Genomic DNA, 26,184 nt, shown 5'->3' with positions numbered 1-26,184 from the left:
AAGGGACAATTTAGCAAGGTCAATCAACCTGACCCACACATCGTTAGACTGTGGGAGGAAACCGGAGCACTTGGAGCAAACCCACGTAGACACGGGGAGAACGTGCAAACTCCAAACAGACAGACACCCAAGGCCGGAATTGAACCCGAGTTCATGGTGCTTCGAGGCAGCCATGCTAACCACTGTGCCATCCCAGTTTAGACCAACATTCTCCGGTGAAATTACAGGCTTATGAATAATTGTTGAGTTACCTCTTCAAATCGCTGAGGGGACTAGCACAGTTAGGATCAACTGTTTAAAAGCTTGCAGTTCTCATACTGTATTAAACAAGCAATTAAACAAACAGAAGCCTTGCAACAAGATAGCTGACATCAAGTTACAAGGCCACAATTCAAACAAATTCAAAAAGTCGTAAACTGCATTAGCAGAGCTGGAAGTGTGAGCACGTTAGTAGAACCAAGAACCAAAGTAGGACTCAAAATACATGGACCACTGTGTCTTATGCCTCCATTTAAACATATTACATTTCTACTTTTATAATGTGGGGAAAGGACATTCAAGATAGCTTTTAAGTTTATTTATTAGTGTCGCAAGTCGGCATACATTAACACTGCAATGAAGTTACTGTGAAAATTCCCTAGTCGCCACGCTCCGGCACCTGTTCGGGTACACTGAGGGAGAATTTAGCATGGCCAATGCACCTAACCAGCACATCTTCCAGACTGTGGGAGGAAACCAGAGCACCTGGAGGAAACCCACGCAGATACGGGGAGAACGTGCAGACTCTGCGCAGACAGTGAACCAAGCCGGGAATCAAACCCGGGTCCCTGGCATTAAGAGGCAGCAGTGCCAACCACTGTGCCACCGTGCTGCCCACGGATAGCTCATGCAGCCTCTGGTGTCTTTAAGTAAGTCAGTGTTTCATTACTAAAATCCAAAATAACCTCTTTTTAAAAAAAATATCCTGCAAAGCTGTTTTATTTGCAATACAATTTCAGGACTCGATTCGATTGCGTCTGACACATTCTTTAAAACGGCTTCATTTATTTAGCAGTTAACCTAAAAAAAAAGGCCAATTAAAAATCAGTGCTTTAACACAGCTTGGCCAGGACTTGGATGCTGCTGGAGGTATTAAAAATATCAGCAAAGAAAGTGGCAGCAATCTAGTACAGTGCTTAAAACTGCATGAAATCATACTAAAAAGGTATCTAGTAATAGATTATTGGGAAATAAAGCCAGGAAACACAGTGCATCTCTAACTGGTCACATGGGACAATTAAATGAACCCCAAAATGGCGGCTTTGCCTCGACTTCCCACAGTTAAATTATCAGTAACAGCAGGTGCAGAGCTGGAATGACATATTCATGGGAAATTTGGATCTATTTCTGTGCCTCTTCACCTTTGCCATTGGTTTTTGCAGCAAATTGCTCTGCCGTAGGAACACATCTTCCATGATTAGGTTCCTTATTAAGCCATTTTACAGCACAATTGAGAACACTGAAGAATTCAATTATTTTTACTGCACCAAGAATCCACACAGTGGGATCTGCGTTGATTCCCACCCGTGGTTTTATCAAGTCAAAAGTTCAAATTGCAGATGCCATCGATTCTCCTACTTTGTGTTTGATGGAAGACCCAGCGCCCCCCCCCCCAACCCAACAAAGTAGTCTCATTCTGTTACCAGGAGACTCTCAAAACACAGGCAGTTGATGCGCCGCCCTCACCGACCCAGTGAACCATGTTTCAGTATCCGCTGCACTTCGCTTTCTTGCCGAAAGGATCATGGTCACGGGAATTTTGACAATACGGTACTTGGCGAGTGGCGACTTTGAACCTTTCAAGTAAGCCCAAACGTTTCTCTTCCCCGTCTCTCTTGGGACTGCGATGCATGCCAAGAAACATTCGCACAAACCCCCAGCCGGGTACCATGCTTTGCCCATGTCAGGCTGGGTTATAAATGTTAACAGGTCATCCGACCATGTGGGGCATCAGTGTTTTTTTAAAATTCATTCATGGGACATGGACATCGCTGGCTGGCCAGCATTTATTGCTCAGCTTCTCGGCCTTTTGGCTAAGATCAAGTGTAGTATCGACATGCTGTGCTTGGTTGAAGTCATTAGGTTACATTTTAGCTTCATTTGAAGCAATTTTTAAAAGCGGCATCTCGGCCTTTTGGCTAAGACGCAAATGAGATCAAGCCTTGGAGGAGGAGCTATGCCTACTCCAATCAGCTTGGATCATGTAGATCAAGCCCAAGACAGGTGGAGAGCCCTGTCTTGTCAGCTTGGATCGGGAATGTCTCAACTTGTTGAGACTCTGAATTGGACTTTGATTGGATTGAATTGGAATAAAAATACAAAAAAATCCTTGTTTAGAGGGCAGTTGAGAGTCTTGCTGTGGCTCTGGAGTCACATGTATCATAGAATCCCTGCAGTGCAGAACAAGGCCATTTGGCTCATCAAGTCTGCACCGATCACAATCCCTCCCAGGCCCTATCCCCAAATTCCCACTTATTTACCCTGCTAACCCCCTGACATTAAGGGGCAATTTAGCGTGGCCAATCAACCTAACCCGCACGTCTTTGGACTGTGGGAGGAAACCGGAGCACCCGGAGGAGACCCACACAGACAGGGGGAGAATGCGCAAACTCCACACAGTCAGTCACCCAAGCCAGTTCAACAACTTTGGAGCATGAACTCTCCCCCACCACCATTACCCCATTTATTTTATTTCATCCTATTCATCCATTTTATCATCCTTCTTTCTCACATCCATTTTTCCACTTTCCATTCCATCTCTTCCCCCCCACCCCCCCACCCAGGGCAACTGCCACATTCCTCAGGCAATCCTTTAACAAGCTGTACCTCTGTTCTGCCATTCACGCATTCTGATCACTTAATGGACACTTTGTAGCACTTTCTCTGCCTTCTGTCCCCTCATTTACATTCCCTTTGTTCCATTCCATCCCACGACCCCACCCTCATAGTATAAATCTCCACTGATTCTCTTGGCTCTCAGCTCTGACAAAGGGTCATCCAGACTCGAAACGTTGGCTCTATTCTCTCCACACTGATGCTGCCAGACCTGCTGAGATTTTCCAGCATTTCCAACTTAGAATTAATCTGCTGTTGCCTTGGATCACAGTACACAAGGAGTTAAAAAGTTGCAGGAACGTGGAGACATAGAAATCAAATCCCAGTTTAAATTGAGGCAACACGGCGCCAACAGATTGTGTTGCTGCTGCCAGTCGGTTTTGAGGAACAGATAGTTCGGAAAGACTCGCTTCCGAGTGGTGTCTGATGGTCAGCTTCTTAAAACAATTCACTGTTAATTAAATTCATGAAACGCCAACTGCTGCTTTGTCCCCATCCACCGTGAGTTCAAATCACATTCAAATACAGTCTATCTGGATCTCCCGAAGAGAGTTAATTGAGGCGACTAACTTCTGCAGTAGATACAAACTAAAGTAAGGTTAGAGAATGTTACACTCGACATCGAGTTCAACAATTCTAAATCACAATCCCAGCTTCCATTTTATTTCAAGGATTTTTGTTGGTTCAATGTTCTCTCTTCTTTCTTCACTAATCCCTTTGCTTTGGACATCTGCATTCGCACCTCATCTATGATGTGGTGATGCCGGTGTCGGACTGGGGTGGGCACTGTAAGAAGTTTCATAACAGCAGGTTAAAGTTCAACAGGCTTATTTAGAATGATGAGCTTTCGGAGCGCCGCTCCTTCATCAGGCGAGTGATGTCTCAGTTGAAGGAGCGGCGCTCCGAAAGCTTGTGATTCCAAATAAACCTGTTGAACTTTAACCTGGTGTTGAGAGAGTCCTTACTGTGTCCATCTCATCTTTTGCTTCTTTACTTATCCCATTACCGGCTTTGTGTGCCATTAAATTCTCTTGTTTTATCGGTTCTGTCCTCCACCCAATCTCGCCTACCCAACTACTTCCCCCTTTACACTCACTGATAATCCATCACATCTCAAACTTTTCTCAGCTCTGCTTAGAAGTCAGAAACTTGGAAGTGTTGGTAGGGGGCTTGGGGGTGGTGTTTGACACTTGTGCGCCATTCCTGATGACAGTGCAACTGGGAGTGCCCCCCCCCCCTTCTTTCCCCAAGATTATGCTAAAATATTAAGTTCTGGCGGTGTGCACGGGAGATTTGTTGACAATGCTAGAACATAGAACAGTACAGCACAGAACAGGCCCTTCGGCCCATGAGGTTGTGCCGAGCTTTATCTGAAACCAAGATCAAGCTATCCCACTCCCTATCATCCTGGTGCGCTCCATGTGCCTATCCAATAACCGCTTAAATGTTCCTAAAGTGTCTGACTCTACTATCACTGCAGGCAGTCCATTCCACACCCCAACCACTCTCTGCGTAAAGAACCTACCTCTGATATCCTTCCTATATCTCCCACCATGAACCCTATAGTTATGCCCCCTTGTAATAGCTCCATCCACCCGAGGAAATAGTCTTTGAACGTTCACTCTATCTATCCCCTTCATCATTTTATAAACCTCTATTAAGTCTCCCCTCAGCCTCCTCCGCTCCAGAGAGAACAGCCCTAGCTCCCTCAACCTTTCCTCATAAGACCTACCCTCCAAACCAGGCAGCATCCTGGAAAATCTCCTCTGCACTCTTTCCAGCGCTTCCACATCCTTCTTATAGTGAGGTGACCAGAACTGCACACAATATTCCAAATGTGGTCTCACCAAGATCCTGTACAGTTGCAGCATAACCCCACGGCTCTTAAACTCCAACCCCCTGTTAATAAAAGCTAACACACTATAGGCCTTCTTCACAGCTCTATCCACTTGAGTGGCAACCTTTAGAGATCTGTGGATATGGACCCCAAGATCTCTCTGTTCCTCCACAGTCTTCAGAACCCTACCTTTGACCCTGTAATCCACATTTAAATTAGTCCTACCAAAATGAATCACCTCACATTTATTAGGGTTAAACTCCATTTGCCATTTTTTAGCCCAGTTTTGCATCCTATCTCTGTCTCTTTGCAGCCTACAACAGCCCTCCACCTCATCCACTACTCCACCAATCTTGGTGTCATCAGCAAATTTACTGATCCACCCTTCAGCCCCCTCCTCTAAGTCATTAATAAAAATCACAAAGAGCAGAGGACCAAGCACTGATCCCTGCGGCACTCCGCTAGCAACCTGCCTCCAATCCGAAAATTTTCCATCGACCACCACCCTCTGTCTTCGATCAGACAGCCAGTTACCTATCCAATCGGCCAACTTTCCCTCTATCCCACACCTCCTCACTTTCATCATAAGCCGACCGTGCGGGACCTTATCAAACGCCTTACTAAAATCCATGTATATGACATCAACTGCCCTACCTTCATCAACACACTTAGTTACCTCCTCAAAAAATTCTATCAAATTTGTGAGGCACGACTTGCCCTTCACGAATCCGTGCTGACTATCCCGGATTAATCCGCATCTTTCTAAATGGTCGTAAATCCCATCTCTAAGGACCTTTTCCATCAATTTACCAACCACCGAAGTAAGACTAACCGGTCTATAATTACCAGGGTCATTTCTATTCCCTTTCTTAAACAGAGGAACAACATTCGCCACAGCAATGGGTGGTCTACAGTAAGCACTTTTGGACAAACAGGGAAGCTCCTCACCACAGCCAAACTTCCCCACTAACATGAGGAGTTATTGAGAACACAGAGGTGGCATGGGTGTTTTCCAAGATTAAATTTCCCTTACATCAGTTGGCCTTCTTCTCCATGCATTGGAAAGGTCACTGTCTGAGGTCACTCTCTGAGGATGGTTGAAATATTGTAGGTGAACTCCCAATTGCAAACCCCACCCACTTGGTCATTTTTTGAAGGGAGGGGGTGATTCGTGCGATGAAAGGCGCCAGGGCCTAATGACAGCAAGGCGAGCTCCTCAGAAGGACATCTTGATCTCAGATTAACCTTAGATGTCCCCCCCAACCCCTGGCAGCAAATGTTAGAACATAACCGATGATAACATTGGATCTGTTGTAGTGTGACCAATGGTATAGCTGACCCAATAAACTATGCAACCAATGACAACATGATGTGATGATCAGCTCACCAGCTGACTCAGTATAAATAAGAACCTGGTGGAAATTGTTAAATTGCTTAGAATGGCCCAGGGTGAGGCCTCAAGTGTTAGAGTAATGAAGTTTCTTTACAAAACCTTTTTTCTTTGATTTATCTGTTGAAGTTTTGTTTCATTTCATTGTCTATAATTGAAGAGTACCTTCTGCTGAATGATCAAAGGCTGCCCCCCTTCCCCCCTTAATCACCGGTATCTTCGGAATCCCCCCACCCCACATCGCCAGCATCAAAGGCCTGTGTGAACTCCCACAAAACCAACTGGCACATGTCACCTCGAAAGGGTACCACGTGAATCGCTTGTGCCGCTGACCTGGTTATGAAAGTAGGGCGCAATTCAAAAATGGTTTACACTGATATGTATTCATGATACGCAGATGTCTAACAAGTAGAAACTGGCCGCAGCTGCAAGGACACCTCCAACTTTATGTCTTACCGCTATTGGAAAGCTGTGATTTTGCATCATTAAGTTTTCCGGCACGCTACAATTCCCACTCCTGCAGACTCCACAAAATCCCCAGCAACTCTTATGTTTCTATCTCCACAGCTGCTACCAAGTGTCTTCAGCATTCTCTGCTTTTGTTTAACATTTCCACAGTATTTTGCGTTTCCGAGTGCTACACTATTCCTTTCAAAGAAAGGAATGCCATCAACGTACAGAACGATTTGGAATATTGCGTGCAGTTCTGGTCACCACACTACCAGAAGGACATGGAAGCTTTGGAGAGAAGGTTCACCAGGATGTTGCCTGGTCTCGAGGGTGTTGGCTATGAGGAGAGGTTGAATAAACTAGGATTGTTTTCACCGGAAAGGCGGAGGCTGAGGGGAGACCTGATAGAAGTTTGCAAAGTTATGAGAGGCATAGACAGGGTGAATAGTCAGAGACTTTTTCCAAGGGTAGAAGTGTCAATTACAAGGGGGCACAGGTTCAAGGTGAGGGGGGAAAGTTTAAGGGAGATGTGCGGCAGAAGTCTTTCATGCAGAGTGTGGTGGGTGCCTGGAACGCGCTGCCAGAGGGGTTGTTGAAAGTAGGCACATTAGCAACATTTAAGAGGCATCTGGATTGGTAGATGAATAGGGAGGGGGTACGGACCGAGTAAGGGCAGATGGGTTTTTTCTAGTTTAGTTAGGGCATCATGATCGGCACGGGCTTGGAGGGCCTCAGGGCCTGTTCCTATGCTGTACTTTTCTTTGTTCTTTTGAATCCAATAGCAGGCATATCATTAGGGCAGGAAATGGGTCCTCGACTTAGCCTGGGCACACTAATATTGTACCAGGATGTCAAGGCTATTCAAGACAGTATTGAGGACATAGGAAATGTATTGTCTCACCAATGATAACAGTCCCTCGTGGAAGGCTGAAATACAGCAAACCGAACCCTCCTGCTCCATCAAAAAAGTAACATTTTGCACGCCAAAAAATGTTCCGCAAAAACAAGCAAATTGGTTAGATCAGAAGCAGTCTTGTGCACGTTATCTCAGTACGCCACACTCCATACTCTTCCTGTTTAACTGCTTTCTTCTTGAAACGTGCAACCATGTTCCTGACCCCATAAACACAATCTAAAAATGACGCGAGTTGCCGAGTTGACCTGATCAACCCTTCTATACTTGGTGTACAGTCATTTTCAGGCAAAGGTTGTTTGCACACACCCACTTGCACACAGGTTCAATCCATTTACTTTTACAAGTGGGTGGCAAAAACCCATTTTTCTAAAACGACACAGGTTTCCCAGGCCAGGTATTAAATTTATTCTCCATTCCCTCCCTTCCCTGGGCCCAAATCCCCTGGGCAGCTCTGCAGTCAACTCCATAACCACAGCCTCAATGACCGATTATGTATGAAAAACTGTACCTCAGAGGCAGAACTAGATTCCAATAACCAGAGATCAAATCTTAGTTAGAGGGAAAGCGGTCGAGTTGTCATATATTAACCCAGACCAGCATCAAAATAGTCTTATTTTAAAACTTTACAAAGTGAACAGAAACCTGTTATGAACTTTACAAAAGTAGAACAGAAACATAGAAGATAGGAGCAGGAGGAGGCCATTTGGCCCTTCGAGCCTGCTCTGCTATTCATTACGATCATAGCTGATCATCCAACTCAATAGCCTAATCCTGTTTTTTCCCCCATAACCTTTGATCCCATTCGCCCGTGGTGCTATATCCAGCCGCCTCTTGAACATGTTCAATGTTTTGGCATCAACTACTTCCTGCGGTAATGAATTCCACAGGCTCACCACTCTGGGTGAAGAAATGTCTCCTCACCTCCATCCTAAATGGTCTACCCTGAATACTCAGACTGTGACCCCTGGTTCTGGACTCCCCCATCACGGGAATATCCTCCCTGCATCCAACCTATCTAGTCTTGTTAGAATTTTATAAGTCTTTATGAGATTCCTCCCTCATTCATCTGAGTTCCAGCGAAAACAATCCAAACCTTGTCAATCTCTCCTCATATATCCGAGATTTGATGCCAAGGTTTTAGAATTTAGTTTTCCCAGGGTAGAAATATTAATTACTAGGGGACACAAGTTTAAGGTAAAAAGGGGGAAATTTCAGAGTGACTTAATTGCAGTGTTAATGTAAGCCTACTTGTGACTAATAAATAAACTTTAACTTTTAAGTTTAAAGGGGATATGAGAGACATTTTCTTTTTACACAGGGTGGTAAGTGCCTGGAACACGCTGCCAGACGAGATGGTAGATGCAGATACAAATAGCAACATTTAAGAGGCATCTTGACAGATGCACAAATAGGCAGGAAATATAGGGATATTTGATTTTTAAATTTTGATTTATTGTCACATGTATTGGGATACAGTGAACAGTATTGATACTTGCACACTATACAGACAGAACATACCATTCATAGAGAAGGAAAGGAGTGTGTGCAGAATGTAGTGTTACAGTAAGATCAGCTTAATATATGGTAGGTTCATTCAAAAATCTGATGGCAGCAGGGAAGAAGCTGTTCTTGAGTCAGTTGGTACATGACCTTGGACTTTTGTATCTTTTTGTAGAGGCAAAAATTCTCTTAAGTTTATTTATTGTCACAAATAGGCTTATTTTAACACTGCAATGAAGTTACTGTGAAAATCCACTAGTCGCCACACTCCGGCGCCTGTTCGGGTACACGGAGGGGGAATTCAGCATGGCCAATGCACCTAACCAGCACGTCTTTCGGACTGTGGGAGGAAACCAGAGTGAACACACGCAGACACGGGGAGAAGGTGCAGACTTCGCACAGGCAGCGACCCAAGCCGGGAATCGAACCCAGGAACTGCTAACCACTGTGCCACCATGCCGTATTGTATGTCGGCGCAGGTTTGTGGACCAAAGGGCCTGTTCCTGTGTTGTACTGAACTTTGTTCTTTAAGCATAGCAAGTGGATAAGCATTGAAAGCAGACACTTCTACAGGCTGTTTGTCTACAGTGAAAGTAGATTAAAATATAACAATTGATTTTTTTGCAACAGGTAGTGATTGCACATTGAGATTAATATTGAGATTTGGCAAAAAATTATGCAAACACAAGATCTTGTGTACAAACTCTAATTGTGTACCAGTAGTCACAAGTAAACATGAGATTATGGAGCATCTGACACCAGATTTCACATTAGGACAGACAGAATTTAGAATTCATTGCACCATGAGACAGAAGGCCAGGTTTGAAGGAGTCTCCTGCTGAAAGTCATGACACAAACCAGGACTAGTATCTGAAGTGGAAGTATTGTTGCAATAATACTCCATCACAAGGCATTCCAACCTCCTGTGAAAGTCACACTGCACTGAGGACATGTGTGTTAAGGAGCAGAAACCCATCACACCACCCCCACACGAACACATCACAGGGAAAAGATACCAAAGGTTGCAAACTGCAGGGTTTTGAAGCTAAGCCAGATGAGCTTTGTGCTTGGAGTTTCGGGCGTCTGAACCCCTCAATTAGATTAGCACCATGCAACTCAGTTTTATTTATCTGCAGCGAGGAAAAAAAAAATTAAAATCCGTGCGTTCCCATGGTAACCATGGGCCTCGGCAAATGTCAAGCTACATCTTGGCCACCTCTTTTGTATCAGACACCCAAATTCCCTAATGTAATAGCACTCCTGACAAGTCCCAGTGCCCTGCCTCTTGTGTAACATCAAAGACATAGTGATTAATCATTCTCCTCTCTGGAGATGACACACAGAGGTAAAAAAACCTGCATCCTAAATTAGGAGAACTTATTACCTGGGAAAGCAATCCGTCACAGCAGCGTATCTAAGAAATAACTCCATCTGCTGCCCATCAACACATTTCTCAGAATAAGCCCTGCTGTCAGGCACCAGGTAAAAAAAAAAGGTTATTTCATCTTTTGCCAAACCCAAGTAATCAAAATGCGAATTATCCCAACCAGTCTAATTTCTTTTTCCCTCTGCCTTTTGATCTGTCCCCTTTCTTCCATTTCTTCAGGGATATTCAGCATTGCTGCGTGGCTGTGATTAGGCACCCCCAGATAGCTGACATGGCTCATTTGAACACTCCACAATTCCCAATCAATTCTGATTAACTGTTCATTTGAAGTCGCCAACACAGGAGATGGTGATCACTGGAACTTTAAATGCAGTCTGAGCTCTCCGCATCCGCATGAAGCATTAACATGTATTTCATGTTCTACTGGAATAGGCCACGGAGTCTTGTTAAATTGTACAGTTAAACTGTGCAGATCCATTGGATGTTCAATGCTCTCCCCAGTTAAGTGCTTTCCACAAGAATAAAAATGTGGATGTCAGCAAAGCTACACTATTCTCCAGAGGTGAGCAAAATCAGTACATGAAAGTAGGAAGGTCAACTATAGATGCTTGCATCTTCCTCGGAATGAATAATTCAATTATTTTCTGTTGTTGGGTTCCGTGGGTTCCAATGAATTCTTTGTCTAGCTACATCAGTGTATTATGAAGCCACACATGTTTTCCAGAGATTAGGTATTAAAGTGTTCACACACTGTGCGGTTGCCCAAAATCCTTCATTGGCCAACTCTTACCTCAAAAATAGCCACACTTCACAGAGGCCTATCAAACACAATCGTTTTAAGTCTTCTGTTCTATAAAGAAAATACAATGGGAACATTTTCCAGTGAATCTGTCCACCATACAGCATCACACTTGTACCACAAAATGACTGCTCGCTTTTTCCTAATAGTTCATGTGGACATAAGATATTCATGCTGTAAATTGGACACCTGCCGTCATACTAGTCATCCCATTTCAGGAAGGATGTGAAGCCTTTGGAGAGTGTGCAGAAGAGGATTACCAGGATGCTGCCTGGATTAGAGGACGATAAGGAGGCTGGATAAACTCAGGTTGTTTTCTCTGGCAAAGGCTGAGGAGAGATAGAAGTCTATAAAATTATCAGAGTCACAGATAGGGTTGACAGTCAGAATCTTCTCCCGAGAGTTGAAATGTCTAATACTCGGGGGCACGCACTTAAGGAGAGAGGGGGAAGTTCAAAAGCGATGTGAGGGGGCAAGTTTTTTTAAAAAAAACATTGAGTGGTAAGTGTCTGGAACTCACTGCCAGGGGTGGAGGCAGATACAATCGGGGAGTTTCATAGAACAGTGCAGGAGGCGGCAATTCGGCCCATCGAGTCTACACCGACCACAATCCCACCCAGGCCCTATCCCCATAACCCCATGCGTTTACCCTAGCTAGTCCCCCTGACACTAAGGGTCAATTTAGCACAGCCAATCAACCGAACCTGCACATCTTTGGACTGTGGGAAGAAACCGGAGCACCCGCAGGAAACCCACGCAGACACGAGGAGAATGTGCAAACTCCACACAGACACAGTGACCCAAGCCAGGAATCGAACATGGGTCCCTGGCACTGTGAGGCAGCAGTGCTAATCTCTGTGCTGTTCTTCAAGGGGTTTTTAGATAAGCACATAAATATGCAAGCAATAGAGGGATATGGGCCAAGGGCAGGCAGAAGGGATTCGTCTAATTTGGCGGTAATGCTCGGCACATCGTGGGCTGAAGGGACTGTCCCTGCGCTGTAACATTCTATGTTCTAACTGTTAGGCACTGGAATAGACAAACTATTGTTGCTTGACAGAATAATGACAAAATAATGTTTTTAAAACGTCAAGACAAAATTAGTTGACAGTGAACACATTTCAAGTTATTCAAACTGCCAATTCTCTCCATGGGAACGCCGAATTAGTATGCCACTGGCAAATGGCTTCTACCAGGCAGCCTTAATTTGAGTTCTGCTCTATGTACCTATAGTACAATGGCAGCCAGCGTAATACTCTTCTATCCTCTGGTTACAAAGTAGAGAACACAGGAGATGCTTGGAAACCAAACCTAACCAGGAAATGCAGGAAACACGGTTTTGTGAGCATCGCTCCTGGTACAGGTCCATTATCTAAGCTGTAAATGGGTGAGCACGCAGCCTGTGTGTTTCCAGCATTTTCTGTTTTTCCCTTGGTTTTAAAAAAAATCCATTCATGGAACGTGAGCGTTCACCACCCATCCCTAATGACCAGATGGTGGTGGCAAAGAACCTTCAAGTAATGCTGCAGTCCATCTGATTGCCAGCAGCTCTGTTAGGGAGGGAGTTATGATGTGGAGATGCCGGCGTTGGACTGGGGTAAACACAGTAAGAGTTTTAACAACACCAGGTTAAAGTCCAACAGGTTTATTTGGTAACAAATGCCATTAGCTTTCAGAGCGCTGCTCCTTCGTCAGATGGAATGGAAATCTGCTCTCAAACAGGGCACAGAGACACAAAATCAAGTTACAGAATACTGATTAGAATGCGAATCTCTACAACCAACCAGGTCTGGATGAGGGTATAGTTGGGTGGATTAGCAAATTTGCTGATGACACCAAAGTCGGTGGTGTGGTAGACAGTGAGGAAGGGTGTCGTAGTTTGCAGGAAGACTTAGACAGGTTGCAAAGTTGGGCCGAGAGGTGGCGGATGGAGTTTAATGCGGAGAAGTGTGAGGTAATTCACTTTGGTAGGAATAACAGATGTGTTGAGTATAGGGCTAACGGGAGGACTTTGAATAGTGTGGAGGAGCAGAGGGATCTAGGTGTATGTGTGCATAGATCCCTGAAAGTTGGGAATCAAGTAGATAAGGTTGTTAAGAAGGCATATGGTGTCTTGGCGTTTATTGGTAGGGGGATTGAATTTAGGAGTCGTAGCGTTATGTTGCAACTGTACACAACTCTGGTGCGGCCGCACTTGGAGTACTGTGTGCAGTTCTGGTCCCCACATTACAGGAAGGATGTGGAGGCTTTGGAGAGGGTGCAGAGGAGGTTTACCAGGATGTTGCCTGGTATGGAGGGGAGATCCTATGAGGAGAGGCTGAGGGATTTGGGATTGTTTTCGCTGGAAAGGCGGCGGCTAAGAGGGGATCTTATTGAAACATATAAGATGATTAGAGGTTTAGATAGGGTGGATAGTGATAGCCTTTTTCCTCTGATGGAGAAATCCAGCACGAGGGGGCATGGCTTTAAATTGAGGGGGGGTAGTTATAGAACCGATGTCAGGGGTAGGTTCTTTACCCAGAGGGTGGTGAGGGATTGGAATGCCCTGCCAGCATCAGTAGTAAATGCGCCTAGTTTGGGGGCGTTTAAGAGATCCGTAGATAGGTTCATGGACGAAAAGAAATTGGTTTAGGTTGGAGGGTCACAGTTTTTTTTTTTTTTTTTAAACTGGTCGGTGCAACATCGTGGGCCGAAGGGCCTGTTCTGCGCTGTAATGTTCTATGTTCTATGTTCTATGTTCTTAAAGGTACAGACAATGTGAGTGGAGGGAGCATTAAGCACAGGTTAAAGAGATGTGTATTGTCTCCAGACAGAACAGCCAGTGAGATTCTGCAAGTCCAGGAGGCAAGCTGTGGGGGTTACTGATAGTGTGACATAAATCCAAGATCCCGGTTTAGGCCGTCCTCATGTGTGCGGAACTTGGCTATCAGTTTCTGCTCAACAACTCTGCGCTGTCGTGTCGTCGTGAAGGCTGCCTTGGAGAACATTTACCCGAAGATCAGAGGCTGAATGCCTGTGACCGCTGAAGTGCTCCCCCACAGGAAGAGAACAGTCCTGCCTGGTGATTGTCGAGCAGTGAGGGAGTTCCCAGTTTTTGACTCAGTGACAGCGAAGGAACGGCCGATATATTTCCAAGTCAGGATGGTGGAGGGGAACTTGGCAGGCAGTGGTGCTCAAGTGCAGCTACAGTTCTTTTCCTTCTCGGTGGTGGAGGTTGTGGGTTTGGAAGGTGCTGTCAAAGGAGCCTTGGTGAGTTGCTATGGGACATCCTGTAGATGGGACACAGCACTGCCACTATGTGTCGATGGCGGAGAGTATGAAGGGTTAAGTTGGTGGATGGTGCACCAATCAAAGGGGTTGCTTTCTCCTGGATGGTTTTGAGCCACTTGAGGACTGGAGCTGCACTCATCTAAGGTAGTGGGGAGTATTCGATCACACCCCTGACTTGAGTTTCAAGTTTATTAGTGTCACAAGTACTTACCGTGAAAATCCCCCAGTCGCCACACTCCGGCGCCTGTTCGGCTACACTGAGGGAGAATTTAGCATGGCCAATGCACCGAATCAACACATCTTTTGGACTGTGGGAGGAAACTGGAGCACTCGGAGGAAACCCATGCAGACACGGGAATAATGTGCAGACTCCATGCAGACAATGACCCAAGCCGGCAATTGAACCCAGATCCCTGGCGCTATGAGGCAGCAGTGGTAGCAACTGTGATGTGTCTTTGATTTGATTTATTGCTACATGTATTAAAATAGTGAAAAGTCTTGTTTCTTTCACGCTATACAGACAAAGCATACCGTTCATAGAGAAGGAAACGAGAGAGAGTGCAGAATGTAGTGATACAGTCATAGTGAGAGTGTAGAGAAAGATCAACTTAATGCGAGGTAGGTCCATTCAAGAGTCTGACAGCAGCAGGGAAGCAGCTGAGTCGGTTGGTGTGTGACCTCAGATTTTTATATCGTTTTCCCGACGGAAGGTGATGGAAGAGAGAATGTCCGTGGTGCGTGGGGTCTTTAATTATGCTGGTTGCTTTGCCGAGGCAACGAGAAGTGTAGACAGAGTCAATGGATGGGAGGCTGGTTTGTGTGCTGGATTGGGCTACATTCATGACCTTTTGTAGTTTCTTGCGGTCTTGGGCAGAGCAGGAGCCATACCAAGCTCTGATACAACCAGAAAGAATGCTTTCTATGGTGCATCAGTAAAAGTGGGTGAGAGTTGTAGCTGACATGCCATCTTGTTGATGGTGGAAGGGCTTTGGGAGTCAAGAGGTGAATTCCCACTCTCCAACCTGCTCCATTAATTGTAGAATCTATATGATAGATTCAGCTAAGTTTCTGGCCAATGCTATCCTCCAGGATGTTGACGGTGATCTACAACATTCTTTGTTTTTTACCTTGAAGTGTATGAGTGTCGCGCTAGCGGCCACTGTACTGTAGGCACACAAAGAACAGGAAGGAAATTCTATATCATGATTAACCCAGAATGAAAGCATGATTGGAATCATGTAACCAAAGTAATGCAGAAACCCTTTGTGACATCAGGAAGAAAGGATGTGCAAGTATGGAATGAGGAGAGAGGCTCAAAAAAAATACAAGAAAATAAAACACATGGACAATATGGAAAATGTTGTGGTCCGATCTGGAATTGAAGACAGGTTTGGAGATGACATTAAAGTCATAAATTAGCTCAATTTCTATTTGGATCAAAGGCTTGCAGAGTGCAGAGGGAGAAAAAACATTCATCGAGGTATATAATATTTTAAAAAGGGATTGATAAAGTAAATATAGACCAAATGTTTCCTCTTCTAGAAGATGAGGTCACAGGTATCGGTTGAGAGGTGATACATTTAAAACAGAGATGAGGAGGAACTACTTCTCACAGAGGGTGGTGAACTTGTGGAACTCGCTGCCCCATAGCACGGTGGAGTCTGAATTGTTGAATGGTTTCAAGAAGATACATAGATATATTTCTAATAGAAAAAGGGATATGGGGGACAGGTGGATTTGAGACCAGGGAGAGATCAGCCATGGTCTGACTGAATGGCGGAGCAGACTTGAAGGGCTGAATTTGCCAACTTCTGCTCCTATTTCCCATATTCCTATGAGTTTGCTGGAACAATATATGGGAACAATGAGATGTCAGAGCTGGAATCACAGGAGAAAGTGGTGAGCCATAGGTGGCTACAAGGGATCGCACCTCCATATGGGATGCAGGTGTTCAGCAAAATTAATTAATCTGCATTCTCCCCCCGCCCTCCCCCATTTAAAAGGCAAACAAACCAGAATGAGCTCTATACATGGAGTCAGGGAAACTCCGTGGAGGGATGAAGATGGCAACGAAACCCAATTCTGGGATCCCTGCCCTCATTCCCGGGGACTCCGATTTTCAGGGTCCGCCTTAAGGATGTGCGCTGGTTCGGGTTGCGCGTTTGATCTGCTGCCCTGGTCGGTTCCATTGCGGCAATTGGTAACTTTTCAATTTCATCTTTGTAACTTGCAGGGAGTCAGACCAGCTTTTCAATCAGTCAGGCATCCCCACATCTCAGAGGTCGTGAACCATAATCTGCATGAAGCAACCTTTCGCAAGTTCAAACGGCCCACTCAATGCCAAAACTAAAGCATTCTGAAATTGAGCTTTGAAAAAATAAAATCAAATTCCTCTACACTGCCAAGCAAATGGGGCGGCACGGTGGCACAGTGATTAGCACTGCTGCCTCTCAGTGCCAGGGATCCGGGTTTGATTCCCGGCTTGGGTCACTGTCTGTGCAGAGTCTGCACATTCTCCCCACATCTGCGTGGGTTCCCTCCGGGTGCTCCAGTTTTCCCCCGCAGTCCGAAAGATGTGCTGGTTAGGTGCTTTGACCATGATAAATTCTCGCTTGGTGTACCCGAACAGGCGACGGAGTGTGGCGACTAGGGGATTTTCACAGTAACTTCACTGCAGTGTTAATGCAAGTCTATTTGTGACACTAATAAATAAACTTTGAAAAACTTTAAGCAATTTAACAACCAACTTTGCTTTACTTCAAAGTTAGGAAACAAAAAGGTCAGAAATTATTTTAACGTCAAGTCTCATCCTTGGAACAGAATTGGACGATCAGTGTCGATTCATCTCGAATCAAAGAATCCCGACAGTACAGAAGGAGGCCATTTGGCCCATCGAGTCTGCACTGACCACAATCCCACCCAGGCCCTATTCCCGTAACCCTACACATTTACCCTCCTAATCCCCCCGACACTAAGGGGCAATTTAGCATGGCCAATCAACCTAACCCGCACATCTTTGGACTGTGGGAGGAAACCCACACAGACACGGGGAGAACGTGCAAACTCCGCACAGAGAGCAAACAGAGGCCGGAATTGAACCTGGGTCCCTGGCGCTGTGGGGCAGCAATGCTAACCACTGTGCCACCGTGCTGCCCAAAACACGAGAAGACTCTAGAAAATTCAAATGTTATCTTTATCTCCACAGGATCACAAAACACATGGGAAGAGTCCTCCTCAATGCTTATCAAGAGTGGCCACTGTTTTGTCGTTGTGCCCAGTTTATGAAGCAAGGAGGGGGAAAGCTTTGGATGTGCTGGCTGAGCAGAGTCGGATTACAAAAAGCAGTGGTGTGCATTCGCAGTTGACTGCTGGGCACATCTGGATGTGTTTGGCCCAGGGATTTTGCTGTGGCTGACTCCACTCTGACCACATGCAGACAATCCTTGCCAGTTTCTGCTTGCCAAGGATAACAACATTTCCCACTGCAGTTCGACATGTAAGCTGTCAGCGTCGAGATATGACCAGCGCACTTGCGGTATTAAGGTTACATCCCCGTAGTCGTTAGATTGAATGAATAATGCACCGACTGCCCCAATAATTAATAAAAACTCGCAGCATTTTTTGCAGACTTGGAGAAGGGTCCGGGTTCAATGCAGAGGGTCGGCTGAAATCAAGTTCAAAACTTGCATCATTCGGCTAAAAATACAAACGATTTTCTCCATTGTGTAACTTCCAGGTCACAGAAACAGATTCAGTGTTTTGATCACATGTGGAATGCAACAGTGGCAGTGCGCGGATGTCAAAACACTGGCTTCTATAATCCATTAGACAAATAAAGCTGTCAAAAGATACACGACGTGCAACTCTTCAACCCAACTAATTAGAATAAGCCTCAATCATGAACGCAGTTAGACCTCGGTGTGTTTTATTTTGCATAACTCTTCCAGGTCAAGTTCACAAATCTGATTTAATACATGTTTTAGAGGGTTTTTAAAAAATAAAATGAAGCTTTTTTTAAAGTTTATAGATCTGTGTCACAAGCAGGCTTACATTAACACTGCAGTGAAGTTATTGTGAAAATCTCCTAGTCGTCACACTCCGGCGCCTGTATAGGTACACTGAGGGAGAATTTAGCATGGCCAATGCACCCAAGGGCAGCATGGTGGCCCAGTGGTTAGCACTGCTGCTTCACAGCGCCAGGGGCCTGGGTTCGATTCCTGGCTTGGGTCACTATCTGTGCGGAGTCTGCACGTTCTCCTCGTGTCTGTGTGGATTTTCTCCAGTTTCCAACCCACAGTCCGAAAGACGTGCTGGTTAGGTGCATTGGCCATGCTAAATTCTCCCTCAGTGTACCCGAACAGGCGCCGGAGTGTGGCGATTAGGGGATTTTCACGGTAACTTCATTGCAGTGTTAACGTAAGCCTACTCGTGATACTAATAAATAAACTTCCACCAGCACGTCTTTCAGACTGAGAGAGGAAACCAGAGCACCCGCAGCAAACCCACACAGACACGGGGAGAATGTGCAGACTCCACAGAGACAGTGACCCAAGCTGGGAATCGAACCCGGATCCCTCGCGCTGAGAGGCAGCAGTGCTAGCCGTTGTGAAGCTTAAAAGTTCTAAGTTTCATAGTTTTCAATTAAATATTTGCAGAGTATTTGAGTTCTCATTCCCAGTAGATTTTTAAAAATGCTATTACTGACTGTCTCTAAGTAACAGAGAGATCACATCAGGAGGCAGTGAACAGTGTGGTCTTCTGCATCAAACATGCAACAGAATATGTTCACCACAAAAGCTGATGATCACTAATTAGTTAACAAAATGGCCAATTAGTCAGAAATGAGACCGCAACTGATTCACTCTACGCTTAATTCAATTGTGGAAATTAAAACATTTGCATTTAGTGCCCAACTTGAGGTGAGAGAAGCTTAAATAATAAGCTGATAAAAATGTCGGAGTGCATCACCATTGAAAGCTTTGATGCCCGTTTTGCCATTTTAGGGACATCCTTACACAACCCATTAACGGCGCCAAGAGCAAACACATGAACTGCACAGAATCTGCGCCACACAATAATTGGAATTGTTACCAACTCCGGTCCCAAGACACGTGCACTGCTGTGAACATGGGGGGAAACAGGAGGGAGAGAGATTGATGATCAGGAAGAGTGAAACAGATTGTGAATTCACAATCTGTGCTGGCTCGGGAAGCCGAGATATACATTAGAAATAGGTCACATTTTTCACGCCAGGATGAGTCTCATTACAAATTAGTTGGTGAGAATTGACCAGATTGGAACTCCTCAAGATCAGCTTCACCCTGCCACTGGCGCTGCAGATCAGGAGTCTCCCTTAGAAGAAAAAGACAGCAGAATAAACTCTGTTGATGCTTCAACCCTTGTCGAATTAGTTGGGGAGGGAGGTTTTTTTTTGTGGGATAGGAAAGGGTTACTGTGTAAACAGAAAATCACCTCGGTTTGTAAAAAAAAGTCTTATTTAGCCACAAATAGGCTTACATTAACACTGCAATGAAGTTACTGTGAAAATCCCCTAGTTGTCACATTCCGGCACCTGTTCGGGTACACTGAGGGAGAATTTAACATGGCCAATTCACCCAACCAGCACGTCTTTCAGACTGTGGGAGGGAACTGGAGCACGCAGACACAAAGAGAATGTGCAGATTCTGCACAGAAAGGTACCCAAGGGCGGTATCGAACCCGGGTCCCTGGTGCTGTGAGGCAGCAGGGTTAACTACTGTGCCACCCTAACAAGATTGTAACAAGATGGGCCAGACTTTCACCAACTGGGAAGAATCCACTGACCCTTGAAGTCCCACCCTCCGTTCCAATATTGGCTGGTTGGGGAAAGGGGGTGGGGCATGGTTCACAGGTGGGCAACCACAACTTAGCAGGGGCCTTTGAACTTGGTGCCGAGTTCAAATAGAGCCTAATCTAAGGTTCTTAACCTGCAGTTTTAGACTAATGAATTGATGAAGTAGATGTCAAGGTTCTTGAAGGGCAGATAGGGTCTGTTCAAGTTTTATTTTTAAAAATGCCCTGCTCTTCAAATTCAAAGAAAATAAGAACAAAGAACAAAGAACAGTACAGCACAGGAAACAGGCCCTTCGGCCCTCCAAGCCTGTGCCGCTCCTTGGTCCAACTAGACCAATCGTTTGTATCCCTCCATCCCCAGGCTGCTCATGTGACTATCCAGGTAAGTCTTAAACGATGTCAGCGTGCCTGCCTCCACCACCCTACTTGGCAGCGCATTCCAGGCCCCCACCACCCTCTGTGTAAAAAACGTCCCTCTGATGTCTGAGTTATACTTCGCCCCTCTCAGCTTGAGCCCGTGACCCCTCGTGATCGTCACCTCCGACCTGGGAAAAAGCTTCCCACTGTTCACCCTATCTATACCCTTCATAATCTTGTATACCTCTATTAGATCTCCCCTCATTCTCCGTCTTTCCAAGGAGAACAACCCCAGTCTACCCAATCTCTCCTCATAGCTAAGACCCTCCATACCAGGCAACATCCTGGTAAACCTTCTCTGCACTCTCTCCAATGCCTCCACGTCTTTCTGGTAGTGCGGCGACCAGAACTGGACGCAGTACTCCAAATGTGGCCTAACCAGCGTTCTATAAATAATACATTTATAATATAAAATAACAGGTTAGAAACAGAGTAGCATCTGGTTCTGCAGTTTCAGAAGAGATCTTTGTTGACACTTCCCAAGGGCTATAATTATGTCATTATGAATGGCTGGCTGAGTTTCAAAAGCTAAAGTTGCCTCAGCCTGGAGCTCAGACTTTACATTTTGAATTACAGCTTAAAGAGGCTACTAATAGCTTTCTTTGATATGATGTCTGAATAGAAGTCTGTTTCCTTCTAGAGATTAACTACTCGGGAAGATTTAAAAGCTTTCAACATCTTTGAGCTTTTCTCCACCATCAAGTAGAAAACAGAGCTGCCCCCTCTCCTCATGGCTCCCAAGGTTTTCCCATGGTGGTAAATGTGTGAGTGACTAAACATGGAGGGTGACAGGTCATGAGGGCCTAACAACTTCTAAAACAACTGGGATGAAATCCCAGCAAATGGTGACAGTTCTTCCCAACTAGACCACCTTGGCACTCACCCACATCCGTGGACACCTACACTTTGCTTCCAGAGTCAGAGGGGCCAAATCTTTGCCTAATGGGAGGCTTATCGAATGATGGAGCAAGCTCAAGGGGCGAATGGCATACTCCTGCTCTTATTTTTCCTCGCTCTGATGAAGGGTCATCTAGACTCGAAACATTGGCTTTATTCTCTCCCCACAGATGCTGTCAGACCTGCTGAGATTTTCCAGCATTTTCTGTTTTTGTTTCAGATTCCAGCATCCACAGTATTTTGCTTTCATCCTATTTTTCTGTTCTGGTCGTGTTGTGTTTTTATGGCATGGCAAGACAGTGCCTTGACAAAAACCCAGTTGAGTAAAATTCAAAAATGTAATACCCTCTCCCCCAATAAAAAGGCACCAACTGTTAAACATAGAAACTAGAAGCAGAAGTAGGCCATTCGGCCCTTCAAGCCTGCTCCATCGTTCATTTTGATCATGGCTGATCATCAAATTCAATACCCTGATCCCGATTTCCCCTCCCATATCTCTTTAGCCCCTAGAGCCATATCTAATTTCTTCTTGAAATCACACAACGTTTTGGCCTCAAAAAGTAGTGAATTTCACACATTCACCACTCTCTGGGTGAAGAAGTTTCTCCTCACCTCAGTTCTAAAAGGTTTAGCCATTATTCTCAAACTATGACCCCCTAGTTCTGGACTTCCCCATCATCGGGAACATTCTTTCTTGAATCTACCCTGTCGATGATGTATAGTTCGCAGAACAGGGTCAGCTACAAGAATAAGCACTTTATACTCGTAATAGAACTGCCCACTATCCCCACCCCAAATTCTACCTCAAAAAGGAGGCACCGAAGGGGTTTAAGTTTAAGGCTCTTCTAACTGAAGATTGAGGACATACACAGCCCAGCTTTATGCTCACATTCATTATCCTATTCTCCATTTCTGAATTCCAGGTAGCACAAAAGGAGAAGTGCAACTGATTCTGAACAAACCACTAAGTTCCAGCCGTGTATTGTGTTCAAACTGGTTCAACACTCTAGCTCTTAGCAACAGATTGCAAGCATCCCTGCCCGCCCCCACCGCCCCCTGAATTACTCACGACTTTTAAAAGCTGCTGTTAACACACTCTCAGTGATCAATTTACAATCCAAAGGCCAAATTATCTTGGGTTAGAATAGAAGGGGGAAACGTCCAGATACAAAATGGCTTTGGATTTGCCCAGCTCGAAACAAAGGCACAATGAAAACGTCCATTAACCGGGGAATTTGCATTACTCGTGGGTGGGGGAGCACAGCCTAAGGGTTGGGGAAAGAAAGGATAGGAGCCTGTGAGTCAACAATTAGTGTGTAGTTGCATGGCTTGCACACATTCAGAACCATTCTTCTTCCAACATAGGCGGCATAGACGGTGGTTAGCACCCAAAAGAGGAAATGCTGGAAAATCTCAGGAGGTCTGGCAGGAGAGAAAAGAGCTGACGTTTCGAGTCCAGGTGACCCTTTGTCAAAGCTAAAAGACATCAAAAGTGGTTAGCACTGCTGCCTCACAGCTTCAGGGACCTGGGGTTCAATTTTGGCCACCGTCTGGGTGGAGTTTGCACGTTCTCCCCGTGTCTGCATGGGATTCTTCCGGGTGCCCCGAATTCTTCCCACACTCCAAAGATGTGCAGGTTAGTTTGACTGGCCATGTTAAACTGTCCTTTAGCATCAGGGGGATTAATAAGGGATACACGGGGTTACGGGGATGGGGCCTGTGTGGGATTGTCATTGGTACAGGCTCGATGGGCCAAATGGCCTCCATCTGCACTGCAGGGATTCTGTGATTCTATGAGAAGAAATTATTCCTAATGTCCATTTTAAATACAATGCGTCTTTACACAGAAGGCTCATTCTATTTGGAAGTTGAGTGCATTTGCAGGTCTGAAACCTTTTCCCTTATTTACGTCTTATTACTCCAGGTTACTTCCCATTCATGACTTTGGCGGCTAATTTGTATTTTAACTGATTTTGATGCTTATGGAATCACTGACGCCACAGTTATAATCAGCCACCAACAGTTGTGAACACACAGACACAAAGACTTCTGCTGCCAGAAAAGCGGAGTAAATATACTTTACCTTGCTGGCTGAACAGTAGCTGTTTAATTCCAGCCACCTAAAGTCAGGCCTGCTCAACAGCACATCCATCACTCCAGTAGGCAAAGTGACAGACAGGACAAGCTGTCAAGACAACCAAGCACCCAGATGCACCAAGTCCTTGATGTAGGGCCCAGTATGCACCGTTGTCTCGTAAGACCATCGCTAAAAAACCATTGATATCACTGAGAGCAGGGACCACTCTCATGCTGAGGGTTCCCACATAACACTGGGGTCAAACTGCATTGAACCCAGAGAAACAGTGGCCTCCACAGAGGCAGAGTGGGTCCTATCATAGAATCTACAGTGCAGGAGGCCATTTGGCCCATTGAGTCTGTACCGACAACAGTCTCACCCAGACCCTATCCCCGTAACCCCACGTATTTACCCTGCTAGTTTCCTTGACACCAAGAGGCAACTTAGTGTGGTCAATCAACCTAACCCACACATCTTTGGACTGTGGGAGGAAACTGGAGCACCCGCAGGAAACCCACACAGACATGGGGAGAATATGCAAACTCCACACTCACCTGCAGCCAGAATTGAACCCGGGTCTCAGGTGCTGAGAGGGGGCAATGTTAACCACTGTGCTGCCCAGTTCATAGTTGGAATTGTGGTCTGGATATCCAAAGATTATCAATTTAACCATTTTTAAAAAAACAACAACAGCTCCCTTCCAAGGGGTGGCATTGGGGGCCAATTGATGTTCTTCCAGAAGTCCTAGCTAGCCCTTCACCCACAAATGAGGCCACTACAAGCAGTTGGGTGCCAGAAGTATACCCTTAGTGGTGGCAGAGCTCTGACGAAGCGTCAATGTTAGCTCTATTCTCTCTCCACAGATGCTGTCAGACCTGCTGAGATTTTCCAGCATTTTCTGTTTTTTTGTTACCACACTAAGTCAAATGGTTACTAACTGGATCACAGGCATATAAGTTTTCTTTCTAAGGGTTACGTGTATCTCACATGGTTTAAAATCAACACTCCTATCCATTAAGGTTCACCTTAATTGTGTCAAAATCTGTTTGGATTTCGTTTCTTCTATCAATGAGATAACAATGAGATAGATAGAGTACAATGCCAATAAGACAACAGCCCGTTCTAAACCACTGGTAAATTCAAACCCAGTAAAATCACCAGCAAGAAATTAAATGCAAATCAAAATAGAACAGATTCCTGAGGCAGTGGGCCAGATTACCAGGCCTCACTATCAGAGTTTAAAATGCCCCTACCTTCTGCTAGAGATGTTCAGTATTCAATTAAAAAAATTATCCACTTCAAAACGCTTTGAAAATATTCTTCATGGGGAGGAATGAAATCAGCAGGGAAGATGCAACGAACAAAGAAAATTACAGCACAGGAACAGGCCCTCCAAGCCTGCACCCACCATGCTGCCCATGTGAACTAAAACCCCCCACCATGCTGGGGACCATATCCTTCTATTCCCATCCTATTCATGTATTTGTCCAGACGCCCCCTAAATGTCACGATCGTATCGGCTTCAGAGGAATGATTCCCGGGATATGGATAGATTGGAGAGGTTGGGACTGCTTTCCTTGGAGAAATTAAGGCTCAGAGTAGACTTGATTGAAGAATTCAAGATCTTGAGGGATATGGACAGGGTAAATAATAAGAAACTGTTCCCACTTGAGAAAATTAAGAACCAGAGGGCATGGATTCAAAATAATGGCTAAAAGGAGTGACAGTGATGCGAGGGAACACCTTTTTCACCCAGAGAATGATTGGAGTCTGGAACGTCTCCCTGAGAGGGTGGTGGAGGCAGGTTTGATCGAGATATTCGAAAGGGAATTGGATCGCGATGTGAAATGAAAGAATGAGCAATGTTTCAGGGATAAGGTAGGGAGTGGGATTAGATAAAAAGCTTTTTCAGAGAGCTAATGCAGACTTGATAGGCTGAATAGCCTTCTTCTACAGATTCTGTGATTCTCAAGGAGGGGAGGAAATCATAGAATCCTACAGTACAGAAGGAGGCCATTCAGCCCATCGAGTCTGTACCGTCCACAATCCCACCCGGCGCCTATTCCCGTAACCCCACACATTTACCCTGCTAATCCCCCTGACACTAGGGTCAATTTAGCATGGTCAATCAACCTAACCCGCACATCTTTGGAGTGTGAGGGGAAACCGGAGCATCCGGAGGAAACCCACGCAGACACTGGGAGAACGTGCAAACTCCACACAGAGAGAAAGGATAGAGAAGGGGAGAAAGAGGGAGAGAGAAGGACCATGGGGGTGGAAAGGAGAAAGGAGGTCAGAGAAAGAGGAAAGAAAGGAGAAAAAAAAGCAAGTCATACAGGTGACTAACATCTTTGATACAATTATTCCTGGTGCTTTCTGTTTTGAAATCCTTCATCGGATAGGATCCCCCAGGATTTGGGAATCTAAGATCTGGAATTGATCTCTGGGTGAAATAGAAGGACAGAAGATCAGTCCAAAAAGCTCCCTGTGATTTCTTGAAAAATAAACAGACCGGATTCTAGTTTTCATCGGCAGAAA

At 45.2% G+C, this 26,184-nt stretch overlaps 1 protein-coding gene and 1 non-coding gene across 7 annotated transcripts in view; one reads left to right on the top strand and one right to left on the bottom strand.

Annotated features, from left to right (window-relative positions):
- cadm1a (cell adhesion molecule 1a) overlaps positions 1–26,184 on the bottom strand; it is a 455,101-nt gene that overhangs the window by 358,904 nt on the left and 70,013 nt on the right. The gene's annotated exons all lie outside the window — the stretch shown is intronic.
- Positions 2,053–2,244, top strand: LOC144480088 (U2 spliceosomal RNA). The gene has a single exon (XR_013495616.1). It is a non-coding gene; the product is annotated as a U2 spliceosomal RNA (small nuclear RNA).

The sequence above is a fragment of the Mustelus asterias genome, chromosome 27 (assembly GCF_964213995.1).
Source record: "Mustelus asterias chromosome 27, sMusAst1.hap1.1, whole genome shotgun sequence".
NCBI lineage: Eukaryota > Metazoa > Chordata > Chondrichthyes > Carcharhiniformes > Triakidae > Mustelus > Mustelus asterias.
The sequence above is the reverse complement of the archived record's forward strand: the minus strand, read 5'-3'. Positions and strand labels throughout refer to the sequence as shown.